At 42.2% G+C, this 27,373-nt stretch overlaps 1 protein-coding gene across 6 annotated transcripts in view; it reads right to left on the reverse strand.

The window, feature by feature from the left end:
• Nucleotides 1–19,351, reverse strand: part of FBXO10 (F-box protein 10) — an 85,846-nt gene extending 66,495 nt beyond the window's left edge. For 4 of the 6 annotated variants that reach the window (XR_002648328.3, XR_016393593.1, XR_016393592.1 and 1 more), the window contains exons 1-2: nucleotides 17,967–19,348; nucleotides 14,815–14,907 (exon numbers count right to left, since the gene is read on the reverse strand). The gene's annotated coding sequence lies outside the window, so the exon portion shown is untranslated. Of the gene's footprint in view, nucleotides 1–14,814; nucleotides 14,908–17,966 lie in introns of all 6 variants that reach the window. The other 2 variants (XM_089913412.1, XM_022600089.3) reach the window with 2 other exon arrangements.
• Between the last annotated feature and the right edge of the window lie 8,022 nt (nucleotides 19,352–27,373).

The raw sequence follows: 27,373 nt of genomic DNA on the forward strand, positions 1-27,373 counted from the left end.
ACATAGCCCTTACAGAGTGTGAGGGATTCTAGGGTGAGAAAGAAGTTGACAGGAAATGGACAGAGCTAATAACAACCTGAGAGAGAAAGTATTAAACATAACTGCAGCTTACAGAGCTCAAGAGGAAAGAAAATCTTTAAACCAGACTTGTTGGGACTTCCCAGAGGTTCTTAAAACATGGCTCTTGACCATTCCCCCTCAGAATCACCCAGGGCCTGTTCCTAGCCCCACTTCAGATCTCCAGAATCAGAATCTCTGGGGTGGGAATGTAAATTGGTGTAGCCACTATGGAGAAGAGCATGGGGGTTCCTTCAAAAACTAAAAACAGTACCACCATATGATCCTGCAATCCCATTCCTGGGCATGTATCTGGACAAAACCCTAATGTGAAAAGATACATGCACCCCTATGTTGACAGCAGCACTACTTACAACAGCCAAGACATGGAAGTAACCTAAATGTCCACTGACAGGTGAATGGATAAAGAAGATGTGGTAGGACTTCCCTGGTGGCACAGTGGTTGAGAGTCCGCCTGCCAATACAGGGGACACGGGTTCGTGCCCCGGTCCGGGAAGATCCCACATGCCGCGGAGCAGCTAGGCCCGTGAGCCATGGCCACTGAGCCTGCGCGTCTGGAGCCTGTGCTCCGCAACGGGAGAGGCCACAACAGTGAGAGGCCCACGTACCGCAAAAAAAAAAAAAAAAAAAAAAAAAAAAAAGATATGGTATATATATACAATGGAATATTACTCAGCCATAAAATAGAATGAAATAATACCATTTGCAGCATCATGGGTGGACCTAGAGATTATTATATTAAGTGAAGTCAGAGAAAGATATCATATGATATCACTTATATGTGGAATCTAAAAAAATGATACAAATGAACTTAGTTACAAAACAGAAATAGACTCAAAGAAAACAAACTTTTGGTTACCAAAGGGGACAGTGGGGGGATGTGGAGATAAATTAGGAGTTTGGGATTAACATATACACATTACTATATATAAAATAGGTAAACAACAAGGACCTACTGTATAGCACTGGGAACTATCCTCAATATCTTGTAATAACCTATAATGGAAAAGAATCTGAAGAAGTACATATATCTGAAGAAGTGTGTATATATATATACCTGAATCACTTTGCTGTACACCCCAAACTAATAATAATACAACACTGTAACTTAACTACACTTCAATAAAAAAAATAAATTAAATTAAATATAAGAAAAAAAAGAATCTTTGGAATGGAACCAATTACCTGCAACTTTACCAAGATCCCTGGTGACTGTAATGAAAAGCGCCCCCTTTCCCCACTTTGATGCAGCACTCCCAATAAAGGGCTCTCAACCCTTTATTGGGAGCTTCAACCCTTTCCGTGAGTGGCTCTCCCAGTATCCTGCAAAGTCAGAAGACCTAGGATTAAGTGGTATGCAAGCCTGAGCAAGTCACTTAACCTCCCTGGGCCTGGTTTCCTCATATGTAAATTGGGGAGCTTGATACCACCCCAAAGGATTGCTGTGTGGATTAAAAGATCTAATGCATATTGTGTTGATAATTAGTTCTCTTTACCAACTATTTCCAGTTTCCCCTCCTTTTGGCACATGACAGGATTGCACTCTCGGTCCCTCCTGTGGTTGGTTGGGTAGGGTCATGTGACCAGTACTAATCAATGAGTTTTGAGAAGGGATGTGTGTCACTTCTTAACTGGAGCGCTTCACTGCCTGTGCAAGATCATCCAGAGCTCTCTTCTTTCCAGCACAGCAACTGGCAACATTTGAGATGATGGCTACTCTGGTAGCCTGGGTCCTTGAGTGATTAGGAAAAGCAGAGTCCCCCTGCCAACCCAAAATGGATACCATGCATGAAACATAATCCTGTGTGTTGGGTTAATAGAATTTGGGGACTGTTTATTACTACAGCATAACCTAGCCCTTCGTGACTGATAAGAGCATGTGAAACTCTAAAGAGTGCTATTATGAAGCTCCTGGAGACCACCCATTCCATGGCTTGTCTGCAGTGATTCAATATCATATTTCCCAATACTGAGCTGAAATCTAGATCCTAGTTACTTCCTCAGTTGGTCCCTGTTCTATCCCCCTGGGGTCACTGGAGTTCTGCTCTCTTATATATGCTGCATATTTGATATAGGCATTAGATGACAAACTCAGAAGCTTGTACTCTACTGTAGGTTCCACAGGAGGGAGTGGCCTGATTAGAGCTGCATTTTAAGGAGATCATCCAGGAGAGTAACGTTGGGTGGAACACTGAGGGAAGAAACTCACAACTTTGCAAATATTAAATGACAGTTTCTTTCCCTCAGGATGATGTGAGGGTCTCTGGAGGATTTGGGGCAAATGACCCTGACACAGAAACTACTAGGGCTTCAGTTTTCTTGGGATTCTGAGAAGCTCACCCCACAGTGGGAAGCAAAGGGTACTGGATCTGGCCTCTTGCAGGAAGGAGGATTTCCCAGCAGGGGATTTTTCCATCCTTCAGCAGTTGTCTTCCTCCAAAATTTCCCATGTCCCCAACTCTAGGCAACACCCCAAGGCTAAATTGAGACTGGGGCTGACAGTTCTCCCCTCAAGAGCCCTCTGAACTTAGAGAGGATTTCCTTTCATGAAAATGTCCTATTCTCTGTTGTTCCATTTGGCATTATTTACTATATCTTTACAACACTAATCCATGGGGATCCACAGAGCAACAGGGATTTCTATAACCAGCTAACACTTTAAAAAAATGTATTCTCACTTGATCATCTCAATAGACACAGAAAAAGCATCTGACAAAATGCAACATCCATTCATGATAAAAACTCTCACCAAAGTGAGTATAGAGGGAATATATCTCAACATAATAAAAGCTATTTATGATAAGCCCACAGCCAACGTAATACTCAACAGTGAAAAGCTGAAAGCTTTCCTGCTAAATTCAGGAACAAGACAAGAATACCCACTCTCACCACTTCTATTCAACATAGTACTGGAAGTCCTAGCCACAGAAATCAGACAAGAAAAAGAAATAAAAGGTATCCAAATTAGAAAAGAAGAGGTGAAACTGTCACTATTTGCAGATGACATGATACTCTCTCTACACAAAGTCTCCACACAAAAACTATTAGAATAAATGAATTCAGCAAGGTAGCAGGATATAAGATTAATATACAGAAATCTATTGTATTTCTTTACACTAACAATGAAATATCAGAAAGAGAAAGTAAAAAAGTGACCCCGTCTAAAATCATGTCAAAAAAACAAACAAAACCAAAAACAGAACTTAGGAATAAATTTAACCAAGGAGGTGAAAGACCTATATGCTGAAACCTATAAAACACTGATAAAGGAAACTGAAGATGATTCAAAGAAATGGAAAGATATCCAATGCTCTTGGATTGAAAGAATGAATATTGTTAAAATGGCCATACTACCCAAAGCAATCTACAGATTTAATGCAATCCCTATCAAAATACCCATGACATTTTTCACAGAACTAGAACAAATAATCCTAAAATTTATATGGAACCACAAAAGACGCAGAATTGTCAAAGCAATCCTGAGAAAAAAGAACAAAGCTGAAAGTATAATCCTTCCAGACTTCAGACTATACTACAAAGCTACAGTAGTCAAAACAGTGTGGTACTGGCACAAAAACAGACATATAGACCAATGGAACAGACTAGAGAGCCCAGAAATTACAGCACCCAGAAATAAACCCACACACCTATAGTCAATTAATTTACAACAAAGAAGGCAAGAATATACAATGGAGAAAAGACAGTCTCTTCAACAAGTGGTGTTGGGAAAGTTGGATAGCTATATGTAAACTCAATGAAATTAGAACACTCTCTCACACCATATACAAAAATAAACTCAAAATGGTTTAAAGGCCTATAGGTAAGACATGACACCACAAAACTCCCAGAAGAGAACATAGGCAAAACATTGTCTGACATAAATCATAGCAATGTTTTCCTAGGTCTCGCAAGGCAAAAGAAACAAAAGCAAAATTTGGCTTTTGCACAGCAAAAAAAAACCATCAACAAAATGAAATGACAATCTACAGAATCAGAGAAAATATTTGCAAACAATGCGACCAACAAGGGGTTAATATCCAAAATACATAAACAGCTCGTACAACTAAATATCAAAAAAATAACCCAATCAAAAAATGGGCAAGGGCTTCCCTTGTGGCGCAGTGGTTGGGAGTCCACCTGCCGATGCAGGGAACATGGGTTCATGCCCCGGTCCGGGAAGATCCCACATGCCGTGGAGCGGCTAGGCCCGTGAGCCATGGCTGCTGAGCCTGCGTGTCTGGAGCCTGTGCTCCGCAACGGGAGAGGCCATAACAGTGAGAGGCCCACGTACCACAAAAAAAAAAAAAAAGGGCAAAAGACCTAAATAGACATTTCTCCAAAGAAGACATGTGCCAACAGGCACATGAAAAGATGCCACACATCGCTAATTATTAGAGAAATGCAATCAAAACCACCACAATGATGTATCACCTCACACAGTCGGAATGGCTATCATCAAAAAGTCTACAAATAAAAAGTGCTGGAGAGGGTGTGGAGAAAAGGGAACCCTCCTACACTGTCGGTGGGAATATAAATTGGTACAATCACTATGGAGAACAGTATGGAGGTTCCTTAAAAAACTAAAAATAGAGCTACCATATGATCCAGCAATCCCACTCCTTGGTATATATCCAGAGAAAACTCTAATTCGAAAAGATACATGCGCCCCAATGTTCAAAGCAGCACTATTTACAATTGCCAAGATAAGGAAGCTACCCAAGTGCCCATCAACAGACGAATGGTTTAAGAAGATGTGGTATATATACACAATGGAATATTACTCAGCCAATTGCAGCAACACGGATGGACCTAGAGAATATTATACAATGCTTAGTGAAGTAAGTCAGACAAAGACAAATATATGATACCACTTATATGTGGAATCTAAAAAAATAGTACAAATGAATCTACACACAAAATAGAAATAGATTCACACAGAAAACAAATTCATGGTCACCAAAGGGCAGGGGGTAGTAAATTAGGCATATGGGGTTAACAGGCACAAACTATTACACTATACATAAAGTAGATAAGCAACAGGAATTTACTGTATAACACAGAGAACTATATTCAGTATCTTGCAATAACATAATGGAAAATCTAAAAAATAAATATATATAACTAAATCACTCTGTATACCTGAAACTAACACAATATTGTAAATCAACTATACTTCAATTCTAAAAAATGTATTCAAGTTTTGCCCTTCTTTTTGCCACTGGGGCCTCTGAGCTATGGAATTAAAAGTAACAAATATCCCCCACGGCCTGTGCCTGTAAAGAAACAACAGTGGGAACTTGTTTGGATGGGAGGGAGCAGGTCCTGAGGTAGACCTCAAGCTGTTCCCAAGAGTGTGAGAACTCATGGTTTCTGTGTGGCCTCCACCTAACCGCACAGTAGAGGGATCTGCATGCCTCTGGGCCACTTGGTGTCCCCAGCCTCAGTGGGGAAGGCAGAGGCCACTCTCTTGGGAGGTGAGTCCCATGAAACTTGGCTCTCGACAAGCAGACTCTACTGTTTCCCAGCCCCGTGACTTGAGGCAAATCCTTTAACCCCAAGTGAGGTTAAAGTGATCCTATTTCCTCATCTGTAAAGAGGCTAATGATGGCTATCTTGCTACCCCTCATGAGAATTTTGAGAATTTCCAAAGGAAAAAAATCATTTATTCAACAAATTTTTGTCGATTGTCTACTACTATGCTAGGCACTGTTCCAAGTTCTGACAAGCAGTAAATAAGACAAGACCCTCAGGGACAGGCAATACATTTAAAAAATAATAACATAAGTGCTAAGAAGAGAAATAAAGCAGGCTAAGGCATGTATGTGGGCATGCACACATGTGCTATTTTATTTTTTTAATATTTATTTTATTTATTTATTTTGGCTGCACCGAGTCTTAGTTGCAGCACATAGGATCTTCCTTGTGGCATCTGGACTCTTAGTTGCAGCATGCAGACTTCTTAGTTATGGCATGCATATGGGATCTAGCAACCCGACCAGGGATGGAACCCAGGCCCCCTGCATTGGGAGCACGGAGTCTTAGCCACTGGACCACCAGGGAAGCCCCCGACATGTGTTATTTTAGATAGGGTTGTCAAGGAAGGTCTTTGAGGAAGTGACATTTGAACAGAGACCTGAATGACATTTAAAGCCATGGCGTAAGATCACTAGAGAGAGTGAAGATGACCAAGGCCTTGCCGGCCTAACATCTAAAGGGCATGAAATAGAAAAGGACTTGATAAAGGAGAGATTGGGATTGAACCCTGAGAAAACTGTACAGAACTCTGGTCAACGTGAGGCACCGGAACCAAAGCATTGCTGTGCTTTGTTCTGCTGTCTAGGCTGCCACTGCTTCTGAGAGGGTGGCTGCTGTGCCCATTTAGGTCACTGAGCATTATGATGGGTCGGCAAGTTAGGGTCAGGAATAAAACCTCTAGTGACATCTCTGCAGCTCACTAACGCTTTTGTGTGAGTGGATGTGTGGTGTGGGTGAAGGGGACATGAGGAAGTACTGAGTTTACAGCACAGGGACCACCCCTGTGAGAAGTGAGACAGCACATGCAGACGTAGGGCAGCCAGGTGAACACCTGCTGTGAAGAAATTCACTGTGACAAACTAGACATTCTCTGCCCTCAAGGAGCTTACATTTTATATAATACTTTTATTTATTGTCTGTCTCCCCTGAGTAAAATATAAGCTCCTTGAGGGCAGAAACTCTGTATCACTGCTTTGTATTATGCCTAGAACTATGCCTGACCCACAGCAGGTGCTCAATAAACAATGAATGAATGATCACCATCATCATTATCTGGTATATTAGAACAGCTGAGACTATTGAATAGCCTCAACTATAGAATCCATACTGTGAGACAGATCCTTGTGGAATAAAAAAAAAAGTAAATAAAACCCAAGTATGTAGTCAACACTTGCTATGTATAGGACTGCATGGTAGGCACTGCGAGAAGTCAGGAATCAGATAAAGACCCCACCGTCAAGTCTGGTAGAAGACAAAGATATCACTCCCAACGCGCCACCCCCAACCCCGCAGAAAACCCCACAATACAGGGGAAAAGTGCTCAGTGCCATAAAAGAGAGAAAGCCTGTTTGTAAATAAAAATGTGTGTGAATAAAAACGTGACCCTTAGCTAGTGGAATCAGCCAGTTATAATAGAAGGCAACAAAAACATCAGGAGCTACTGTTTACTTAGCACGACTGTCTGAAGGGAACAGCATTAAGCACTTTTCATGCGTTATTTCCTTTTATTCTCTCAACATCTCTTCAAAGCCTTACAACTCACAACGTTGTTTCCAGGACCTAAGAACTGGTTAGAAACGCCAACTCCTGGGCATCATTCCATACCTACTGGATCAGAATTGACACTTTAACAATTTCACCAGAGAATCCATATGTACCATATGTTTAAGAAGCACTGATCTAAAGTATGTGTCTTCATTTTACAGATAAAAAAACTAAGTGAGAGAACTTAGGTGACAAACGGCTTACCCCAAATCACTGTTAGACTGTAGCAGAGCCCCCTTTTGAAGCCAGACCTGACCCCAAAGTCTGGGTTTTTAACCATTAAGCCAAGCTTCATGGGAGAGCTGGCATCTGAGCTGGACTCTGAGATATGGGTAAAATTGGTGCATCCAGAGAATGCAGGAAGGGGGACCGTGGGCAGAGGAAACAGTGTCAGCCAAGCCTCCAAGCAGGAAACTTCCAGCTGGGCTGAGGACACAGTAAGGAGAAGCTCCGTCTGGCCGAAGCTCTGAGAGCCTGAAGGGGTCAGGGAGAGAGATCAGCTGGATCAGTTCACGCAGTTTTTGTTAACCTGGGGGGCAGTGAGGAGCTGCCTCAAGACCCAGCGCAGATGGCCCTACCCCATACTGAGATGAGTCAGACAAAAGGGACACAAACAGCTTCTAGTTGGGGCTCTGCCTCTCTCTCGCTGGGTAATCTTGAAGGCAGGGACTTAACAACTCTGCATTCATGTCCCACCTTTGTATAATAAAAAAGAATGCACTTACTTCCTACCTAGGGGAGGCCACATCAGTATCAAAGTGGTGGGAATTTTGCTTTTAATAAACAAGGGGCGGGGGGAAAAGCCAGGACAGTTCAGAACTGTATTTAATATTTTCAAGGGAAAAAAAAGATATTTTCCTCCCACATTATGAGACATATTAAACACCAGTGCAAATAACTATTATACAAACTGCATTCATTGAGGAACTGTAATGGGTTAAGGATTTTAGATTTTTCTTCAAATCAAAGTACATTTCCTAAAGTTTTGTGGATTTTAGTTTGAAAGTACAGAGATTAAAATACGGTGAACCATGAAAGAGCCCCATACATATACCTACGCCTACACACACTATTGGAAAATGAAACAAAACTTAAAACTTTGAAAATGACAAAAATCTCATCTGGGCTTTTTATCATTTCTTCAAATCTCAGTTCTCTTCAGCTGGAGAGATAAACACTTTCTTATTTTCAGCTCTGAAATTTGATGACACAGACCAGAATGCTGTGTTCTGATGCACGTATAGTGCTTTCTGATTGTGGCTGGGAGCTGTAAGGACCCGTTCTCCCTCCTTCAATGCACTGCCCATTCATTCTCACCTAGGAGAGTGCCCTGGGTCAGGAACCCAAAACCTGGGTTTTAGTCCTGATTCTGATTCACTGGGTGACCTTGAGGGGGCAGGGAAAGATGTGTTGAGAGCTTATTAAATACAGGTGTTTTTTGTATGTCATCTCAATAAGCACTTCTAACAACCAGAGAGGTGGTAGTCTTCTTATGCCCAATTCCAGGAATAAATGGATAAACCGTTTTTTATTTAGTTGGTAAGCAGCACAGCTTCTGTTCCCAGCCTGGACTGAGTCCAAAGCCCCTGCTCTTTCCACTACAACAGCCTGCCTCCTAGTTTCCTGCTTCCTAGTTTCCTTCCTGAGGTTCTGGGGTTCCTAACTTGTGACATGATAGTCAAGGACCTTCTATCCTCACCATTACACATAAACTCACAGATCATGAAATAAGGATGAGTTTACTCCTGCAATTGTTAGGCAGTAGAGTATCACACAGTGTCTGAGTTGGATGTGACACAGCAGTACTCTGTTAGGAAGCCTGGCCCAAAGATTTAGGACCTCAAGCCGGATTCTGGTAAAATCAAGGCACCTGTGCCCAGCAGCAGACCTGTGCCCAGCAGGGAGCTGTGCAGCAGCAATGAGGAATGAATACAAACCTTAAGCCGGCCCCAACCAACCCGAACCAACTACCCCAGATTCCCACCAGGCCAAGCGCTGGGTGTACAGGATTCTTTATTGTAACTGAGCTAACAACGTTTGTAGCTGCCGACCATCTGATGGCAAAGAGCGTGAGTTTTCTTTTCAGAACTGTAGTACTGGAAGAGCACTGGCAGCAATAGCAATCCACCCATGTAGGCACTGCCCCCAAGTTCTGAATGTCTGTTCTACTGAGTCTTCTGACTACAAGTACAAATAAGGGAGAGCTTATCATAAGAGTATATGTGGTATTAAGGGTACAGGATTTTATGGAAATACAAGAATAGGGCTTCCCTGGTGGCGCAGTGGTTGGGAGTCCGCCTGCCGATGCGGGGGACAGGGGTTCTGGCCCTGGTCCGGGAGGATCCCACATGCTGCGGAGCAGCTGGGCCCGTGCGCCACGGCTGCTGGGCCTGCACTCTGGAGCCCGCGGGCCACAACTGCTGGGGCCCGCGTGCCTGGAGCCCGTGCTCCGCAACGGGGGAGGCCACCGCACCACAGTGAGAAACCCGCGCACCGCCATGAAGGGTAGCCCCCGCTCAACACAACTGGAGAGAGCCCGAGCGCAGCATCGAAGACCCAACGTAGCCAAAAATAAATAAATAAATAAAATAAATTAAAAAAAAAAAGAATAGAACCATAGTAGGTCTGGGCTTCCCAGAGTCTAGAAAGGTCTGGATCAATGGCAGCCCCAAGGCCCTCAGCAGCTGGAGTCTGGGTCTTCACTCATCGCATGATTCAGTCACTCTCCAAGGGTCTGCTCCATTCTCTTTTTGCCTGGAGGCTACACAAAATTTTCTCTACCTCATTACTTCTGCTTCCTCCTAAGATCAGCTAGCCAAGACTCCTCAAAGGCTTGACTCTACCTCATGGCTTCTTTCTATATACCATTTCAGCTTCGATTTCTATAGCTGTGTCCAACTGTAGTCCCCAGTTCAAATTTCTAAGAGAACATGCATCTTTCTTTCCACTGTCACATCAGAGGTCCCTGGTGAGACTATGAATTGGCTGTTATTGGGTCTGACGTCCATCTCTGGTTCCATAATTTCTGACCAGGGGGCAGGGATAGAGCAAGATTTTATGGTAGAAACATGGATGTCTCGGGCTGCCCCTCCATGAACAGGAGTTGTGGATGTAGAAATTTCTCTTAGAAGAGGCTGGGGGAATAGCAAGCACCACGGCTGACATGTTGAAAACATCTCCACATACTAGAGAGCTCCACACCTCTGCTGCTGTGGACCACCAAGACGTCCTCAGCCAACAATGCTGAAGTGCCCAGTGGCTGGTGGGTGAAGGAGGTGGTTGTTTGATCGGCCTCCTCCTTCCCTGTCAGTGGGCTCATGAACAGGTAATGTCCTCCCCTTTTTCTTCTTGTACAGATTAACTGAGTTAATTCCAACTGCAACCTCTCTAAACCTCTTCTTTCTTTGTATCTCTCCTTCAGCCATTACTCAGTGTAGGGATGGTTGGTAGCTGTAACTTTTGCCTGCCTGGCACACCTTCCCTCTTTTGGTTTCTTAGAAGAACCCCACTCCCACTTCATTTAGTCCTGGTGGGGCTGTCATTCAGAGTGCCTCAGTCCTCCATCCCCCAAGGATGGATACTTGACCCAAAGTAGGTGATCAGAATATCCCCTCCCCCTTGCCAGAGATAGGGACAACTCAGAAGAGTCCATCTGAGGAACGAAGCCAAATTAAGACAAGCAAGGTTGAGTGACTGAGAGAGACAGAGAGAGAACCCTAAAAATATTTTTTGAGCCCCTATTTTCAGCTATGCAGTTTTATAAGCCAATAGATTTTCTTTTTAAAGTTAAGAGTGCCTAAGCTGGTCACTTGCAACCAAGAGTCCTGACAAATATACACAGTTTTCTCAAGGAAATTCTCTGCTCTCTCACTTTTTTCCTCCCTCATCTCATTTGTTCCATTTGTGGGTGCTTAAATGACTCTAATCAAAGCTGACACATTGTATTACAACAAGTCTACCACTAAGCATCAAGGGGAAAAGACAGTTCAGATGGTCTAATGTCCTGGTACTGTCCAAAAGAAGAGTAGTGCTATTTATCACTTCCATAATTTATCAACTTTGGTTAAGTTAAAATTTCAAGGGTAACCATTAAAGAAGAGCTAGTGCATAATGTCCAAACTAGAAGGAAAAAAGCAAATGATTAAAAATAGTGCCCCACCCACCTCAAAAAAAAGGGAAAAAAGAGCTAAAATGAAATGGAGTTCTAGCAGGACAAACACACTGAAAGCATAAAATATGAAGACAAACTTAAACCTAAATACATCTGTGGTTATATTAAATGAATATGGACTAAGTGTTCCAGTTAAGAGACAAAGGCTATAAAAAACCAAAACCCAATTATATGCTATTTATAAGAGACATATCCAAAACACATATATACAGAAAGGATGAAACTAAAAGGATGGAAAAAGATATACCCTGCATAGATTAACCAAAAAAGGTGGTATAGCTATACTGATATCAGATAAAATAGAGTTTAAGGCTAAAAAAATTCTTTTACTAGAAATAAAAAGGGCAACTTCATAATGATAAAAGGTTAGCATACTAGGAAGTACAACAACTTTGGTTTTGTATGCACTTGATAATTGGGCTCAAAGATATAAAGCAAAAAATTTAAAAGGGGAAATAGACAAATTCATAATCACAGTTGTGTACTTTAACACATTTCTCTCTATAATGCCTAGAATAGACAAAAAATCAGTAAGGATGAAGATTTGAATATAATTAATAAACCTGATCTACTGGCATTACATAGAACCATTACATAAAATCCAATAATTTTAGAATTCATATTATTTTCAAGCACACATGTAACACTTATAAAAACTCACCATAAACAGAACCCTAACAGAAATATCAACAAATTTAAAAGATTAAGATTATACAGAACAAGCTGACTACAATCAATTAGTAAAAGATAACTAGAAAATACTCATGTTTGGAAATTAAGAAACACATTTCTAAGATACCTATGAGTCAAAGGGGAAATCACAATGGGAACTACAAAATATTTAGAAATAAATGATTAAAATACTACATATCAAAACGTGTGAGCTCTTGCTAAACGGTATTTGGAGAAAAATGTTTAACCTTAAATGGAAAGAATAAAAATAAAAAGTATAAAAATTAATGAACTAAGCATCCATTTCAAAAAGTTAGAAGAAAAACCAAAATATATACAAGGAGAGTGAATTTTTTTTTTAAAAGAGCAGAACTTAAAGAAATAGAAAACAAACTTACTACAGAAAAAAACCTATGAAGACAAAAGTTGGTTCTTTGAAAGGAACCTCTACTGAAGCTCAAGAAGAAAAAGAGAGAAAGCATAAAAATGAAATCAGAATGAAAAGGGGATATTGCTACAGATGTTGCAGACATTAAAAGAATAATAAGGAAATATTATAAACTTTACATAAATTTTAAACCTTAAAAGAGACAAATTCCTAGAAAAATATTACTTACTAAACTAACTTAAGAAGAAATTGAAAAAATTGCCCTAGAACCATTAAAAAGGTTGAATCTACGGTTAAAAATAACATAAGAAAATAAACTTCCAGACCCAGGTGGCTTCATCACTGAGTTCTCTCCAACATTCAAGGGACAAAGGAGGGGAAACTAATATGGGTGGTGGAGGTGGAAGAAGATGGGCATTAGTTTGATCTCTGGACTAACCGCAGCAGCAGAGATTTTAGTTTGTCCCACTAACCTTCCTCTTGTAAGTTTCCCCAGAAACTGTGACCAACCAGAATCCTGGAGAAGTTGTATCTGGATGGAGTGAACATAACATAGAAGGGAATGTATCAGATGGACTATAGAGAAAACCATTGGTGTCCCACCCAGATCCTCTTTACTGGCTAGCACATCCATTCCCCAGATAGAAGTGTCAGCTGATAACAACACACAGAGGTCCCTTCCCCAGAAAACTGCCACCTCAACTAGCTCTCTTCCTCTCCTCTTCCCATCCTGCTTCCCTTATTCTCTTCCTGAGCACTTCTCTCAGTATACCATTTGAGCATGAATCCCCACTTCAGGTCCTGCTTCTACAGAATAGGGTCTAAGATATCAACATTTAAGAGGATGAAAAGAGAGGCACGGCGGGCTTCCCTGGTGGCGCAGTGGTTGAGAGTCCACCTGACGATGCAGGGGACATGGGTTCGTGCCCCGGTCCGGGAAGATCCCACATGCCGCAGAGCGGCTGGGCCCGTGAGCCATGGCCGCTGAGCCTGCGCGTCCGGAGCCTGTGCTCCATAACGGGAGAGGCCGCAACAGTGAGAGGCCCGCATACCGGAAAAAAAAAAAAAAAAAAGTCACAGAGTAACAGATACTTTTAAAACGTATAACTGACAAGGAACCACTAACCAAAATTTATGAAGAACTCTGATAAATCAATAAGAAAACTGAAAAACAGGGAAAAGACTTAATAGGCAGTTTACAAAACAGGCCATCTGATTAACCAACAAAAATGTGCTCATCAGTAGTAACCAAGGAAAGAAAATTAAAACCACAGAGATATCATTATACACCCATGAGAATAGTTTAAAAAATTTAAACCAACCATACCGAGTCATTTGCAAGGATAAGAAACTAGAACTCTCATTGCTGGTAGGTAAGTAAATTGGTACAATCACTTAGAAAACTGTTTGGCATTATCTAGCAGAGCAATTCCACTTCAACATATATAAACTCATTCACATACACAATAGAAAATCTCTAAGGATGTTGTTCTTGGCTGCACTGTTCTTGTGTTGCTTATAGTTTCTGAATACCAAGTATCTGTCACCTATAGGATGAATAACTACATTGTGACATTCATAACATAAAACACTGTTAGCGATAAAAATAAGTGTGGTCAACACATGGATTCAGCTCACAAATAAGTTGAGCAAAAGAAGCAAACACAAAACGCACACAGTATGATTCTATATGTATGAAGTTAAAAAACTAGTAAAAATGAACTGTATTGTTTGGGAAGGCAAACATAGGTGACAAAACTACAAAGAAAAGCAAAGAAATGATTATCATAAAAGTCAAAATAGTGGTTTCTTCTGGGGAGGCGCTTATGATTTGGAAAGGGTACTGAGTACTGGCAATGTTCTATTTCTTGACATAGGCGGTAGTTACATGTGTATTTTCCTTAGAATTGTTAAACTATACATTTATGGGCTTTACTCACTTGCATTCTTATTGTATCTCATATTTTTAAAAGTTTAAAACAAAGACAATGAAATAGACATACTGGTTATTTTTTGGTTCTTAGGCAAGTTGAGGGAACTGAAAAGCCTTCATTTTTAAATTAAAACCTGGCACCCCCAAATCCCTAACAGGATACATGTCAAGTAAATTTTCAATAATGCCTACTTCTCTTAGGACTATAGGTGGACAGAGTCTCCCAGGAACAGATACACGCTTTCCCAAGAGTCACCAGAGGATTCCTCTTACCTACGAAAAGTGAGATGAGTAGGCGTCCAAAGTCCTGGAGTAGATATCCTGGTTAAAGGTTAGCATTCCTGAGTATCCTCAGTAGGCAGAATCCTGGAGAGGAGTAGAAGCAATGTGCCAAAAAGCCTTGGGTTAGGGTTAGGCAGAGAAGGGATTCAGCCTCCAAACCCTGATAAAAGGTCTGAAAATAGGGAAATCTATTGGGTTATCTGAGGTGACCCTGACCAAGGCTGCTAGTAAGAAAGGGCCCTATGTGCCGCCCAAACAGGGGAGACTGGAGGAACCCAGCCTGGTGACAAGCTCCACACGTGGCCCAGAGTGTGGTGCTTTGGGAGAATGGCTAATCACATCAGCACAAACTGAAAAAGCTCTAAACTTGGAAGCCAAGCATGGGATCAAGCTGGCAGGAACGTGGTCCAATAAAGGCACTGAGCAGCAGTGACCACACATCCTTAGACCATGCAGGGCAGCTCTTCAACTGTGATATGATACAGCTGTATCAGAAATAACAATGTGGGTGGACGGCTCAGACTCTGCAGTTCTCTCCCCTCTGGAGAGTGAAAGACTGACTTCTTTGGAGTGTTTGAGCCCCCGTGGGGCTTGGAAGTGGGAGACATCCGAATTCTCACTAAAAAGGGCATTAAGGGGACTTGGGAGGTTATTTGGAAAAATAAAGAAACATGTGACTGCTTAGAACCCAACTGGTGAAATGAGACACACAGGTTAAACATCCAAAATGAAACAGACAAAATCTTAACCAAATGTCTCTGCTTATCTACCTTCATGTACACAATATCATGTGTATGAGTAGGAAACTAATACATCACTAAGCTAACAGAAAGAGTAAAGAGAGAAATAAGGAAACATCTCGGACAAAGCCCATGATAGGTGACTTAAGAGAAGGTTCATTCATTAAGGCAAACTGAAAGAACAAAATGCTTCTTGTACTGTCTATTTATTACTATGTGACTGACACATGTAAAAGGAACTTGTTTCTTTTAAATCTTCCCTGAAAAGCTTCTCAATATGTGATGTCTTCTTGGTTGCCCAAGACAGGATCCTTCCCACCTCTGAAAGCTCTTGCTGGCTTGCAATCTACATCTTTATCAGAGCCCCACTGATTTGCCCCTTGCATGTGGTAATGCCTTTGGATTATCCCTCCAAAGGTTCTGAGATACCTAAACCAGGGTCTATACGTGTTTTTATCTCTGTTTCTACTTATTCCCACTCCTCTTGGCCCTGCCACTGATGCACTATTGTTAAAGGAAACAGGTGGGGAGGGAGGAAAGAATAGTATGACTGCACTGTAACTGAAAAAAAAAAAGAGAACCACCACCAGAAAACAAACCCATAGGGAACGGGGACTTCTTGACCATGTATTACTTAACAGCTACTTGTGCTATCATAAAAATACAATTCATCTGATAACCATGGAAACCAAAATGAAGGCACTGTGGTGAGGGTGGCTCTTTTCAGGAATCTAAAAACAGTAAGAGGCCTGAAATCAGAAAAAGAAATCCAAGTGCTGCAGGCCAGAGGAAATCCTTTACTAAAAGCCCTGACAAAGCACCATTTTCTCCAGTCTCTAAAATCTCACCAGGCTTCAACAAGGGCTCTGGGAGTGCTGTGACTGATCATGAAACAATTCAGGCCTCTCTGTGTGCTTCTCTGTCCCTTGGGGCCAGCTGCTATGAAGAAGGCTCACTGGGAGCTGGAACTTATTATTTTAAATTGTACCAAAAACCAGCAGAGGAATGTGTGTGTGTATTTCCTCTCCAGCTCCTAGCAGGTATACAAGCACGAAGTGCTCCATAAATACCTGTTGAATAAATGAAGAAACAGGCTAGAACTCACGGAAAGCAAAGCGTCTGGTAAACAGTGTGTGTTCTTTCCACCACCCAGTGCCAACATTCTGTTGGGTCCTGAGAAAATCAAAGTCCTGTCCTCAATTCTGGGTCCAGTTTCGCCATTTGCCTAAGGAGACAGCTGGATTAGATGGTTTCTCAGGCATCTTCCAGCTCTGACAGTCAATCACTGTATTGTGCTTTTTTTGGTGGCAGCACATGCCTGGCACTTTTCTTTCCCCTCAGAGGGAATCTGATACCCGTCTGCTCCAGTAATGTTCCCATCCTGCCTGACTCATTTGGTAGAAACAACGGGTTCACATGCCAATTGTAAATGAGAAGGCAAAGGGGGGCCCAGACAGAAAAAAGGGGAAAGGGTTCCACTTGGTCCCTTTCTTAGGAAATCAAAACAGCACTCTTTTTAGGACTAAATACACAGAAACGGATGTGTGATTATTCTAAACATCCCTCACGTGAATGTCTCTCTAGCTTATTAATTTAATACTTGTACTAACAGCACTAATTACTGAGCATTTCTCTGCCGGACACTGTGCTAAGTCCTATTACACTCAATCCTCACAACAATCTCATGAGCTGTTAAGGTTATTATCTTCTTTTAACAGATGAGGGTTCTATCTGGCTCGAGAACGCACAGTAAGTGGCAAAACTAGGATCTGAACCCAGGTGTAACGGACTCCTGAGTTCTGGCTCTTCAAATGGCTTTTCCATCTGTTCTTCACTGTAGTCCTGTGAGCAAGGGAGGTCAGGGGTTATCACCTTTACTTTAAAAATGGAGAAACCGAGTCTCGGGAGAGGCCTGCGACTTGCACAAAATACAGAAGACACTTAAAAGGTGCCCGGCCTCAGACACTCGCTCCTGCGTTCCTAGGTGAGGGTTCTTCCCATCTCGAGTCTGCTTCTTCCTCTTCCACTTTCAAAAACACACTCGCGAAACCTCAAGGCTGAAGGCAACCGCAGAGACCCACCTTCCCGGCCCGGTCGTTTCACAGGAGGGGAAACCAAGGCACAGCTGTTCTCCGGCGCAGCTGAGCCTCCAGGTGCCAGCAGAGAGCGGGAGCGCGGGGCCCAGGGCGGCCTGAGCGCACCCTTCCCGGTCCCGCCGGGGCCAGGTGCTTAGCCTCCGGCAGGACCGAACCGGCGCCTCGCAAAGCGCCCTAGGTCCCCGGGAGGCAGCCCCCGGCCGCCCGCGCCCCTCCCCCGGGCCGCTCCCCGCTCCGGGGCCGGGGCATCCCGGGGACGCGGGCAGAACGACTTTGCCCGCAGCCTCCGCGCGCTGTCCCCCCTTACCTTGCCGGGAGCTCTCCGGGACACTAGCCCACAGAAGTGCCAGCCGCGGGCGTCGGGCGCGCAGCGAAGACGGCGGCGCGCGGCCACGGACTGCTGGTCACGGGCTGCCGGTCACGCCTTGAGCCCCGCCCGGGGGCGGTATTTGCTGGGCAGGTATTTGTTGGGCTGTTGAGAGGCGGCGCTGTCACGTGACGCGCAGGGCGGGGGATGCCGGGAGCGGCGGTCGCGCCGCAGGGCTGGGCTTCCGGACCACCGCCGCGGAAACGAACTCTGCGGAGTCTGCGCAGCGGCGGCGGATGAGTCTTCAGATGCTGCGAAGTGGAGTTTGCGAAGGGGCAATTAAGGCTTGTACTGCGTGGCCCCACAGGGGCAGAAATAGAATCACTGGGTGGAAATTGCAGGGAGGCAGCTGGGGTCGATATAAAGAAGATTCTTCCAATCACCAGTTATCTATCAGTGTAATGGGATGTTCCAGGAGGTAGTGAGCAGCTTTGTAGGTGTGCACATAGGGGCTGGGTTCACACATTCAACAAACTGACCGCTGGCTATGGTCCAAACAATATTATGGGAGTATATATTAAATAATTTTATGTATAGCACAATACCTGCCACATAGTAAATGTTATCTAAGTGTTGTTGCTGCTATTATTATGGGCACAGAGGTGAACAAAGATGATATGGTTTCTGTCCTCAATTTTTGATTGGAGAAGGTAGACATTAATCAGATAGCACTTAAATAAATATGTATTTTAATTTGTGGTAAGTGCATTGAAGGAACCCAGATTTAAAACTAGGGGGCAAGGGAGGGTGGTCAGGGAAGACTTTTCAGAGAAAGGTAAGGAGTTAGCCAGCTGGAAGAGAGGCAGGGAAAGCCTGTGTGAAAGCTCTTGGGTGGGGTGGGGCAGAGGAGAGAAGATTGCTCTTTGGGTAAATGGAAGATGTCCAGTTTGTCTGAAGCTTATTGTGTTGACAGAGAACAGTGTAAGTGAAATTAAAGGCAGGTAGGGACCAGATCATGCAACATTTAGGTCACAATAAGGATTTTAAAATTTTATATAAAAGGAAGCCATTGAAAGGGTGGAGGGTGTAAGTGATTTGACACCTTTTTTTTTCTTTTTAAAGTATGATATCTCGAAAATAAAAATTGGAAAAATAAAGTATGCCAGCTACTATGTGGAGAATAGACAGAAGAAAGAGTGGAAGCAAGTAGATTGGTTAAGACTTGGACTGGAGTAATGGTAGTGAAGATGGAGAGAAATAGATTTGAGATACTTTTTTGAGGTAGTCAACCTGGCTTGATGTGGGAAATTAGGGGGATTCCCCAGTGTTCTAGCTTAACCTCCTGACTGGGCCCATGAAAGTGCTATTTAGTGAACTATTGTAAGGGGAATATATTGGGGAGGAGGGTGGAAGATCAAGAACTCAGTGTTTGACTTGTTAAATTTTAAATGCCTGTGTACCATCCAAATGAGATCAAAACGCATTTGGATACAGACCTCTGGATTTTAGAAGAGAATGTAAGCCTCAGAAATTTAACTTAAGACTGCTGTGAAAAAGAAATCATTGCACCAGATTGAGGTTTGTAATAGCTGATCTATGTGATCCCATTGACCTATCTCAGTCCTTAGTTCTACAGAATGTATTCTATAAAAATATATTACATCTATTATTACCATATGATGAATTTAGTATTATTACTAAACTCAGGTGAGGCCCAAGTTACTATGCAGCTTCTCTTTTATAAATGGAAAAAAACAGAAACACACACCCTAAGGCCAACAATTTATTTTAAGCAAAGACAAAGCTGTACACACAGTAGCTAGATACAAATAGTAGACCACTCTGACTTAGGTCAGATCAGATGAGAACAGGGGAGGTTCACGCTACAATGAGCATGATGATTTATCTCATTATGTATGACTGGAAAAGCTATAACATGTTTAATCCTTTGAAGAGTGTCCCATTGTATGAAACTGGTAGTCTAGATGTCTGTCAAAAAGCAATCAAAAGCCCGAGTTTCCGGATTTGTGTCAGCCAACATTATTGTTTTGGCATTTGTATAAAACAGCTAAGCCTTTCAAGGGAGTACAACAGCCACTTTCTATAAGAGCATGCTGTCTGTCTTTCTCATTAGTGGTGCAAACCTCACTTGTCACATAGAAAATTTGTTTTTAAATATAAGTACTTAACTATAAGAACGTCATTTGTAAACCACACTTGAGTCCCCTCATCTTTCTGCCCTCATCTCACCTGTGCTTGCCTCTATCCTACCACTTGAGGTCTACTGATTTCTCTCCTCCATTAGACTGGAGAGGACCTGCTCATCTTTGCATTCTGATACATAGTTGGTATTTATTATAAAAAGAGTAAGTACATATACAGCATCTCCTCAGTCATGTGAACTTTACTTACCTTGTTTTATGGAAAAGGGAGGCTCAGAGTGATTTGCCCAGGGTCAACATAGTAGACATCTGTCATTCCTTTTTGGCTGTCCAGTACCTGAACTCCCTTCCTACATTTGGGAATTCCCCATCTTACGAGAGCTTGTTGGGAATCAGAGCATGCCTTTCACTACAGAAGCTGAAATTGATTTTTTTTTCTCTACTTCTCCACGTGACCCTGACACTACAAATTAAATATTCCTCGGACTTTGAATTGGGAGCGAGAGACACAGCAAAGTTGTATCTTGGAGTAATTCTCTTTGGTGACCATGGCAAATGCAGCAAGATGAAGTTCTTTGAGCAGTACTGGCTGCTATCATAGTCCAGGGAGCTGTGGCCTTGGTAATAAGCAGTGGCATCTAATCTTCTGCAGAGATGGTGTCCTCACTGCACCAGTTGTATGGAGTGACCAGGTGACAAAGGGTGATATTCCAGTTGCCTAGTCTCCAGGCCTCCTGGTGATGCTAAACTACCTATAATCCTTTTAATGAATTACTTTTCTCCTTAAATCTACTAAAACTGGATTTTGGTGTTTACAAGTTAAAAATCTGACTCATATAGTCACATAAGAGCAGAGCTGAGGACTTTGAACTAATTCTAGTGTTCCTTCCTAACATAAATCTGTATTCTCCAACAACCCCCACTTTCTACATTACATATCGATGTCTCTAAATCACCCTTTGTTCACCAAATTTATCTTTTAATGTCAGCTGATTAATGAATATTTTAAGCAATTGTATGGTGAGGCAGCTGCCAGTGGAACATTCAGTTTCAGATGTAGCAGTATCACTGTACAGTTTATGTAATATTGAAATTTTTTTTGTATTTTTGTCCGTTATAGGCATAAAATGGAAAATGAAAATACTACTACTAATGTGACTGAGAAAAAGCTGAAAATAATCAGACATGCTTAAAGCAGATCTTTAGCCTTAGCAGAATGCTTATGGGACTAAAGCCAGCTGTGTGTTTCTGAAGAAAACAATTTAAGAACCTTTTATAACTCTGAAAATATTTTATAAGATACCGTGTTTAAAAGACAAAGTGTAAGTGATTGTGTAATGTTTTTACCTCTCAGTAACAAGTCTGTTCAACTTTTATACATGTGATTTCTGTGTTTTCGTGAACTTGCACAAAAGCAGGCAAATGACACCACGTAAGCATAGCTGTAAAACTGAGCGCACAGAAGTAGCAACTGTTCATGGTCTCCTGGGTGACATCTATAATAGAGTAGGGAAAAGACCTGGTACTTTATTTCTAATTTATTATTGTAGCCTTTAAAAAATAAGGTTACTAAGCCTTTGTTGTGTAGTATATTTTGGAGTTTTAGTATATATACTAGCCAGCAGATGTCAGCATGGGATCTCTTTCTTAAGACTGAAGTATGAAAACACAATAAATAACAGGAGTTCCTGAAAGAACTGAAGTTCTTCTTGTTCTTCTGTGTACAACACACTTAAGTCACACTTGCCTTCTTCTTCCTTAAACATATATGCTTTAACACTTTTTCAAAGCCCACTCCCCCCCCTTTCATGTGGACAGTTCCTATTCATCCAAATTTTACTTCGTCACTTCCTCAGGGAGCCCTCCCTGCTTCTTCCCCAACCCAACAGGCCAGGCTCCTTTATTCCATGTTCTCACAGCTACCTTTACTTCACTCTCCTAGCAGTTTATATAATGACATAATTATTGATGAACTTAGGTAATGTGCAACTCCCCTGCTATTTTGTAAGCCTCTTAAGGATTGGTACAATGACCGCATTTTTCTCTTCTGTATCCCTCACCTACCACAGTGCCTGGTCCTCTGTAGTCACTAAATAAATAAATATCTGTGATTGTGAACACCTCCACCAGGTAGACTGGGAATATTTTTTCGGAGGCCTGGACAACAGGTAGTATCCGAAAGCCAATCTTTCCGCCTTCAATTCAGCCCCTTCTTTGTAAAGATATTATGTGGGGCAGAAGAATGTGGGATAATACTTGTATTCAAGAGGAAAAGACAATGACAAAAACTTTTCCCTCACAGTGGCAATCCCTTCCCTGCTGTAGGGTATCCATGTTCAGCTTCTTACACATTTCCAGTGAAGAAGTGCCCCTTCTGTGACCCAGCTCATCTTGGTCACAGTAGTTGTTAGTGAGTTCAAGAAGGAATCTTTCTTCTTGGCTTCCAAACCTTTATCCTATTGTGCCTTCTGGGACCATTACTTTCTTTGACATAACAACCCTTTTAGTTTTTAAAAAACAGCTCTCAAACTCCCACTATAGGTCTTTTCAAGGCTAACCACCTCTAATTCTTTCAATCATCTCTCTAGCAGCATGGTTTCCAGACACCTTCAGTACTCTGCCAAACTCTACTCTGCCAAGGGGGGCTACTCCTGAGGAGTCTGTTAGACCTGGAGACCTTAGTGTTGTAATTTTACTGATGCAAGCTAAAAAATTCCTTTCATCTTTAATTTTGCTTGATCTTATTCCTAAACCAGTCCAGAATTTCAGATTTGAAAAGACCTTAATTTAAGGTCTGGTTACCCAAAGCAGAGCCTGGGCCAATTAAGTCACCTGGATGCTTTACAAAATAGAGTCCTGTGCTCCATCCATAGCAATTCTGATTCAGTAGGTCTTTGTTTAAAAGTTTCTTGTGTGGTTTGCAGCTTGTTTTCGAAAAGCCCTCTGCACATGATGCCTGACACTGCCAGTGTTCTTTTCCCTATTATACTTGAACTTCTCCTTTGGCAGGTATCTGTGCATGAAAATGCTCCCAAATGCCCCTAGTATGCATTCTTTAATTCCCAAGTACATGACACCTAGCACCCATTTACTCTTAAAATTTTGTGTGAAAAGAACATCAGTTACCCATAAACATGGAGACATATTTATCTTAAGCCCCTTTCCTACCAAGAAACAAGTATTAAAAATATGCTATTTTATCATCTTATTTACACATGGAATTGGGAAGAAGGAAATAAGTGATAGTCTGAGTCTATAGTATCTAGCAGTTTCTAGGCTCCCCCCAGTTCTTCCTCTGCTATTCTGTGTAAACTCAAGGAAGGTGAGATAATTAAGAGTGATCTAAGTTCAATATACTTAACAGGCTGAAAAAAATTAAGTGCTTTCAGATCAGGAATAAATAAGCACCTTGCAACTTAGGGAACAACAATGTAAAAAATACAAATTCTTTTTATGGTGATGAACTTTTTTAAAAATTAATTAATTATATTATATTTTATTTATTTTTGGCTGCATTGGGTCTTTGTTGCTGCAGGCAGGCTTTTCTCTAGTTGCGGTGAGTGGGGGCTACTCTTCATTACTGTGCACAGGCTTCTCATTGCAGCGGCTTCTCTTGTTGGGAGCATGGGCTCTAGGCACGCGGGCTTCAGTAATTGCGGCACACGGGCTCAGTAGTTGTGGCTCGCGGGCTCTAGAGCGCAGGATCAGTAGTTGTGGCGCACCGGCTTAGTTGCTCCACAGCATGTGGGATCTTCCCGGACCAGGGCTCAAACCTGTGATCCCTGCACTGGCAGGCAGATTCTTAACCACTGTGCCACCAGGGAAGCCCTATGGTGATGAATTTCTAAACAGTAGTAGAAAGCTTGCTAACAGCATTAGGTTAAAGAGGGAAAAGTAGGTGTTAAACTAAGTGCCTTTCTCTTCAACTTCTTTAACAGCATCATTGTTTCACTAAGCTAACAACAGTATTTTACTAAGAATGATTTTTTTTTGATTTAATAGGTTTGAGATTTTACTTACACTTTTATGTTCAGTAAAGAATCCTTGTCATTTGTTTCATATGCTTGTGACCAATGAAAACAATGGATATTACAAAACTTGAGTATGAAATTCTAAAATTGATGTAAAGATTCAACAGTAAGCTTATTAAATTTTACTCAAAAGTACACTGAAAACATATAAATGCTGAATTTTACTAATGATGTTAAGATGAGCAATTTATTTGATCATCTCCTGGCTTTAATTCTTATCTACCACATTTCTAAAACCTTTTCTTGCAATATCTTTATTATTTTAAGTAATCTCTATATTGCTTCCCTTCTATCAGCTCAAATAATCAGAGACAATGCAATTTGAATTTGGGGAAGAAAAGCATCATATAACCTCCCACTGCCGTACGTATCACACCCAGCAGTAGTCTTCATTATGTTTCGCACTGTCCCATAGAAATTAGTCTTCAGTCTCTTGGTATCATGAACATATCTGCACTTAGCTACTTTCTTTCCTCCTAAATAAACATATAACTTGGGGGAGGGTAAATTGTGGTAGTAGGTTAGATGTGGTCCTTGTCAGATTGCTCCATATACGCTTAGCTGTGAAACAGACAAACTCTGATCTTGTGCTAACAGCCTGAAAGGCTGCAAGTTGGAGATTACGTCTCGCTTCGGAAAACAAAATGAATGGATTCTGTTTTTCAGGATAGGAACTTTTCTCTCCAATGAAAGTGAAGGAAAGGTATTTTGGGCATAACAGGTCTCCAGGGCTACTTCCCACTCCTACAGCTGCCCTCAGCAGGAACTGACCCTTCTGTTTTCTTCCTGGCCATCAGCTCCCTCCTGCTTTTTCCTCCTTATCCAAGCTTAGATGCCTTGTGCATTATTTCAGTCACTCCCTGACCCTGTCAGATCACCTTATCCACGTGGCAAGCCCCACCCCTGGAAGAATCCAACCCTCCACCTTCTCTGAGCTTAGGCAGCAGAGCAGTGCTAGAGAAAAAGCCCATATCCAAGCACTGCAAATTCATGATCACCTATCTTAACTGGGGTTCTAATACCATCTGACCTTTTTCTAGTTAGCTCACTCTCACACTTCCCACAGCTAGTTAAAAAAAACTTCTCCACTCTACTTCCATTCTATTATTCAATGAATCCTGAGTGCCTACTAGGTGCCAGGCACTCTCCTAGGTACTGGGATACTACAGTGAAACATAGTAAGACAAAACCCCTGTCCTCATCAAGCATATATTTAGCGAAAGGAGACAATTAACAAAATAAATTAGGAAAAAATATATTAAGTAAGTGCCAGGAAGAAAAATAAAGAAGGGGGGTATAGAGTGCCGAAGAGCTTGTAATAAAAAAAAAATATGTTGAAATATAACGTAACTACAGAAAAATGCAAATATCCTAAGTCTACAACTTGCTGGGTTTTCACAAATTGAAACATCTTTTAACCTTTAAAGGAGCTGGTAAAGGCCTCAATGGAAAAATGCCATTTAAGCGGAGACCCAAGGAGAGGGACTGAGGCACTTGGAAATCTAAAGGAACAGAGCATCCTAGGCAAAGGAAACAGCCAGTGCAAAGACCCTTAGGCAGTAGCATGTCTCGTTTGTTTGAAGAAGCAAGAAGGCCAGTATGGCCAGAGTGCAGTGAGGGAGAGGAGAATCATAAAAGATAAGATCAGAGAAGTAATGAGGACCAGACTGTACAGAACTTGTGGGCAACCAGAAGCACTTTGGCTTTTATTCTGAATAAGACAGGAAGCCACTGAAGGTTTTTCAGCTGTAGTGACATTTTCTGGCTTAAATTTTCAGAGAACCATTGATTGCTGTGTTGAGGACAGACTGCAGAGGGGCAAGGGTGGAAGCAGGGAGTCTAGTTAGGAGGCTGTTGCAATAATTCAGAAAAGTGATGATGGTGGATTGGACCAGGGTGGTGGCAATGAAGCTAGTGAGAAGAGGTCAGATTCTGATTCTGACTCAGGGACCAGCAGGGTTTTCTGAAGGATTGGTGTGGGACGTGAAAGAGAGGAGTCAAGGCTGACACTTGGAGTTTTAGTTTAAGCAACTGGAAAGACAGAATTATCATCTCCTGTGACTGAGAGGAGTGGGTTTCATGAAAGGGGACGACTGGGAGTTTGTTATTGGACAAGTTTGGAATTAAGGGGAGACGTGTAGCCTGGAGATATAAATTTGAGAGTTCTCAGCCCATAAATGGCATTTAAAGCCAAGAGATCAGGTGAGATCACCAAGAGTCAGTGCAGAATCTATACTGTAAATAAAGAGGTCTGAGGAGTAAAGCCTGGGGCACTGCAAGTTTCAGAGGTTAGAGATGAAGAACCAGCAGAAGAATCTGAGGAAGGGTGGATAAGTGGAATAGGAAGGGTGGATAAGAGGAAAATTAAGAAGGCCCACAAGGTGGTTAAAATAGTAAGAGGTAGTGTGTTAAATGCTGCTGACAGGGTAAGACAGGTCAGTGTTAACCTTGACAAGAGCAGTTTCAGAAGATTCGTGGGGATGCAAACCTAACTGGAGTGGGTTCAGGAGACCATGAGAGGAAGGAATGAAAATAAAAGCCACCTTATTGAGGCATTTAACTGAGAGCACAGAAATAGGATGGCAGATGGAGAGGGCTGAGGATTCAAGAGGACTATGGTAGATGCTGTGCTGACCACCCAGATCTCAACTTTGGGACGAAGAAACTCATTCCCCCAGCGGCTAGGAGTGTTAGCTGCTGACACCTCACAGCTGCATCCCCCTCAGGTCAGCTGAAGGAAGCTGCCTCCACTGAAATACACCTGCCCACCAGCCCCTACGCAACGGCTAGTTGATGCAAGGGTCCAAAGGCCCTGCCCTCCTGCCTTGTTCAGGACTTCTCTGAAGGGCCATCCCAGCATCAGTTACCTGTGGGACTGACTAAAGGTGCTTTTGCAACTAGGGCGACCAAACATTCTCGCTTGCCCAGGACTGAGAGGTTTCAGTGCTAAAACTGGGACAGTCCTAGGTGTCCGTATTTGCAGCTGCACCACAGTTCAACTTCTCCTGCTCAAACTTGTTTCACGTGCACTCTAAAGTGTTTTTCCCAAAAATATTCCCCCCAAAACCTCCTGCACAAAATCTCAGCATCTGCTCCAGGGAACAGACTGGCAACAGGGCTTTTAAAAAAAAATTCTTTTTAAAATAGAAGAAATCACAGCCCTTTTGAATACTATTGGGAATGATCCAATAAAGAAAGAAAAGTAAGGGAGAAC

The sequence above is a fragment of the Delphinapterus leucas genome, chromosome 6, assembly GCF_059928025.1.
Source record: "Delphinapterus leucas isolate spDelLeu-1000000601 "Yukka" chromosome 6, BTC_Dleu_Yukka2, whole genome shotgun sequence".
Taxonomy (NCBI): Eukaryota; Metazoa; Chordata; class Mammalia; order Artiodactyla; family Monodontidae; genus Delphinapterus; species Delphinapterus leucas.